This window comes from Lathyrus oleraceus, chromosome 6 (assembly GCF_024323335.1).
Source record: "Lathyrus oleraceus cultivar Zhongwan6 chromosome 6, CAAS_Psat_ZW6_1.0, whole genome shotgun sequence".
NCBI classification, from domain to species: Eukaryota; Viridiplantae; Streptophyta; class Magnoliopsida; order Fabales; family Fabaceae; genus Lathyrus; species Lathyrus oleraceus.
This window is the reverse complement of record NC_066584.1, coordinates 96,870,374-96,875,272: the sequence shown is the minus strand read 5'-3', so window position 1 is coordinate 96,875,272 and position 4,899 is coordinate 96,870,374.

Below are 4,899 nucleotides of genomic sequence, written 5' to 3'. Positions count from 1 at the left end.
TTGTATATCATTGTTTTTCTTTTATCACTAACCAAAAGTACAAAAATATGTCATCTAACCTTTGTCTTGCAGATGAAGAAATCACAAGTCAAAACAATCAAAGGCAGTCATTGAGCAATAGATGGTGGCCATTCTTGAGAATTTGGACCCCATAATCATTATAAAGAGTTCATATGAGCTATGATGTTATTTTGAAGCAAAATCCCAAGTGGTAGAGGCTTGAATTTCATCAGAACATTTTCAGGTCATCTGGAGGCCTAGAAAGTCAACTGCCAAGTCAACTGTGGATTTGGAGGTGGGAAGTGATTAGAAATACTTCATTCATGTTCAAACAAGTCTCATTTGACATTTCAAACATCAACATTGAAGAATTTAAAGTTAGGTCAAAACTTTCCAAAAATAGAAAGTGACCTATAATTTGAATTTGCCAAAAATGGAAAGGTTTTAACCCAACTTCAACTTCAAATTACATCATCAAGAAAGATTCAAATGAAATTTTGTTGAACATGCAAGTTGTAGATCTTTCTCTCCCATTTCCAAAAAGTCTAAGATCATCAATTTCTCATGTATGGTTGAAGAGATATGATCAAATCATGGCAAGGTGTACATGAAGATTCAAATGGACATAACTTCTCAACCAAAGCTCCAAAATGAGTGGCTCTTCTTGCTAAATTCTCCTTTTGACCTCTAGTTTCCAAACCATGCATTGCATTACACAAATTATATTCACATAAGCATTTGCTAATTCATTGGTTTTTTGGAGGGAAATCATGAAATTTAAATTTGGTGCATTATTTGAACATTTTACCATTGCCATTAGCTCCAAAATTGAATTTTTAATGAAACTAAAAAGAAAATCCGTGCACTGTTCACATGCATATCATGCATAAGGGTGAAAAAGGCAATTTGCACTTACACCCCATTTTTGGTTAATTCCATTGGCATTGGCTTAAACATGATTAAAGAGTGATTAGCATGACCTATATAAACCAAAACCCTAACTGTTTTTCAGATTAACAATTCATTTTTCAGATCTAGATCAAAATCTATCAAACTTTTCTCTCGAAACTTTTTGCAATTTCTTCACATCTAATCCATTTCCAGTGCTTGATTCATCATCCTGAAGTATCATTGAGCAAGATTGGACGTGGAATGGAATGAAATCGTGCTTGTTTGTTCATAATTGAAGTTTGAAAGCATCCATGGTGAATTCAAATTTTGGTGGAATCAAGAGCAATTGAACCTTAATCCTTCCTCCAATCATCCATACAAACTTCATATAGGAGCTTTTGAGCATTGCAAGGCTTGGACAACACGAAATCCAGTTGCTGCTCTTCAAGAGGTTACCAATCGATCTCTCTAATTCTTAAAATTCTTGTGATATTGTTGTAGATCTAGGTTTGCTGATCACTCTGAGCTTTGAATCATGAAATTCCATGCACTATTGGCTGAGTAATGTTGATTTAAAGTTTCATGCATGATTTTTCCATTGCTCGATTCTCTTTGTATGCGTTGATTCAAGCTTAGCTATGCATGGATTTGTGATCTATGATGAATATCCTACATGATGATGTATTCAATTGTGATTTCTGGTAATTTTGTTCTTGCTCCATATCACTGTTCATGAGATGCACGATGAAGATGATGATGTTCATGTTTTAGCAATGGTTTTGATCCATAGGCCACGCTTTTTTGTTGCTGCATGTGTTAGAATAGGGTTTGATTCTGATTGGTTCATGTCCGTGCCATGCTAGCATTCTGATTGGTCCTCCTTTGTTTGACCGCGCCTTTGACTGCCACATCATAAATGGAACGCTGCGTTTCATGCAGCCTGGCGCCTTAATTCAAATTGTCACCGAGTTCGAATCCTGGCTGTGCAACTTTTTCAAATGTCATTTTGTTTTCCTCATTTTCCCTCCATGAATCATATGCATGCTTCACTTATGTTTTTTTTATTTTTTTTCCAACTTTACAAAATCATTAAAAATAGAAAAATGCATCAATTTAATCCAAATTTTTTCCTACTTGCTCCTTGCTCTGCCTATTATTTTTTGATCATTTTTTCCAAAATTGTGCTTGGCTGGATTTTGTTTTATGCTAGGGTATTTGATCATGTGTCCTATTGATACCTTACCTTGCTTATTCATTTGTGAAATGCTGGTCTTTGATCCAATGATTGTGAAAATTTGCTTGATGAAACTAGACACTTTGCTTGACATTTTGGTGTTGATTTGGTATTTTTATCAATAGTCATTTCTGTTTTATGATCATGCTAAGTTGGTGTGACAATTTGTGTCACACCTTTTGATGTTCAACTTATGTGATGTGTTTGCCTTGCCAAATGATCTCCAATTGTCCTGATTTTTTGTGTGATGTATATTATGAATGTCTTGATTGATCATGAATTTGTTTGGAATTATTTGAATCATTTCTGATTTAATTGAGATTTTTCATTCTGGTTGATCACATGTGAGCTTTAAAATTGCCTTGAACTTCAATTGATCATGAAATGCTTTTGGTTAATGATATTGATGTGAGACCTTTTAGAATGTTTCAAGATGTGTTTGAAGTTGATTCATGTTAAATTTCAGCTTCTGTTTTTAATTTTTTCTTCATCTTTGACCCTAGGCTTTGACCTAGTGGTTTGCTTCTCACATTTGAGCTTTGATTTCAGGTTGAACATCCAAGTTCCATAGTTGTTGATGCTCCATCATTTGAGCATTGATGTTTGCCTTTTGATTACTAATCTTTGTGTGTTTTGTAGGTTGATGTTAGCTCATTTGAGTTTGACCTTTGGTTTACACTTATTGTACATTGGGATTGTTTGTTGCTTATTGACTGTCGTTTGATTGTCTGAGTATTGTACTGATTTGTTTGATGTTTCCACAGGTACATAAGTTGCTTTAAGTTCATTTGAACTTTGCTTGGTTGCTTAACCACTTAGGTATAATCTCTAATCTTCATGTAGTCTGGAAGACCTACTGTTATTGGTAGGCACCTGTCTGAAGTCCTCCTTAAGAGGCAATGCTTGTGATTGTTTACTCTTTGTGCCAAGCAGGAAAAGTCCTCTTATGAGGCAATTGGTAGATAAAAGAGATGTGTAATCCATCTCCTACTATTCAGTGTGTCATCCACTTTGCTCACACAATGTGTTGATGCATTGTGGATAATAACCCAAGATCTTATAGAGTCTATTTGTGGAGAAGAGTTCCAACTTTCTGAACTCCCACACCTTCCATTGATCAAAGCTCTCCCTGACCAGGGATAAGAGCTATGAGGCACACCCCTCATCTCCATATCATATGCTTCACCCTAACTCTCAATGTTAGGGTTAAGAGCACAAATTACCCCATTCCAGTTGGCTGTGAAGCCTAACCTTGCTTGAGCCTAATTGATTGTATATAGTGTGTGCTAATTGACTTGTTTGTTGTTTACTTGATTCATCAGTGCATATTTGCTTGAGTGTGCCTTGTGAATTTATCATCATCATTTGTATATCATTTCATAAACTTTGCTTTATAGCATCTTGTTTTGTCCATGGAGGAGGCAAGCATAAGACCATTGATTGGCAGTTGTATCCTATGATATGGTAGGAGACTAGTATAAGTCCATTGATTGGCATCTGGTATCCTTGTTTTCTTTGTTTTGGGAGACTAGTATAAGTCCATTGATTGACATCTGGTATCCATGTTTGCTCTTTGCTTTAGGAGATTGGAATAAGTCCATTGATTGGCATCCGATATCCATTTTGTTTAGTGAGACTAGTATAAGTCCATTGATTGGCATCTGGTATCCATGTTTTATTTTGTTTTGGGAGACTAGTATAAGTCCATTGATTGGCATCTGGTATCCATGTTTGCTCTTTGCTTTAGGAGATTGGAATAAGTCCATTGATTGGCATCCGATATCCATTTTGTTTTGTGAGATTGGTATAAGTCCATTGATTGGCATCCGGTATCCATTTGCTTTGCTCATTTGCTTATTACATTGTTGCCTATTCCAAAGGAATCACTTGAATCATCTACATATGATCTCAAGAGGTGAACATTTAAGAAGTTTTACTTCCTCACCCTCCCACATTTTTGTTTCTTTAAACCTCCATTTGCATGTTAATCCAAAGCTTGAAAACTATTGTGCAAACATTTTCATTTCTTTTCAAATTAGAAACCTAGGCTTTGGGCCTTTGATTTTTCAAACTTCATTTTCATAATACTTCTTTGAATTGAATTCTAATCATACTTTGACCATCTTTTGTGAATAAATCCCAAATTGGTTAATTTCACTCATTCAATTGTTTTGTGGCTTTGTCCATTCTTGATAAGTTTTCATACATTAGCCATAGGTTTGATTTATCCTAGTTGGTTGATGTTAATCTCACCTTTTGTCCTTAGTGATTGAATTGTAAGACTTCCTTGCTTATTATAGGGTTCACCCCTCACTAGCAAGTTGAAGCTTTTCTCACATGGTGGACTTGTTGTTTGTATAAGGTTGAGTTTTCTCCCGTGGATAACGAAAGACCTTAGGGCTTTTGTTTAAAATGAACCCACTCATATTTTGGAAATCTTTTAGCCGAACTACGGCGTTTTGATCCTTACCTTCCATGGAAAGGTACGTAGGCAACGGGTTCATCCGTTCAAACACAAAAATAATAACTTGTATATTCTTTTCTCATCCCTTCAATCCATGTTTGCACAATAAATATTTCATAAACAAATAACATTTCGTACAACAAGTGTGAAAAGGGCTCCCTAGGAGTACCTAGGACGTTTTGGGTGCCAAACACCTTCCCATTGCGTAATTAACCCCTTACCCAGATCTCTGATCTTTTCATTAGTTTTCTATGTGTAAAACTTCTTAGGCTTTTGTTCGCTTTTTAGCCATTCCTTTGGATAAATAAAA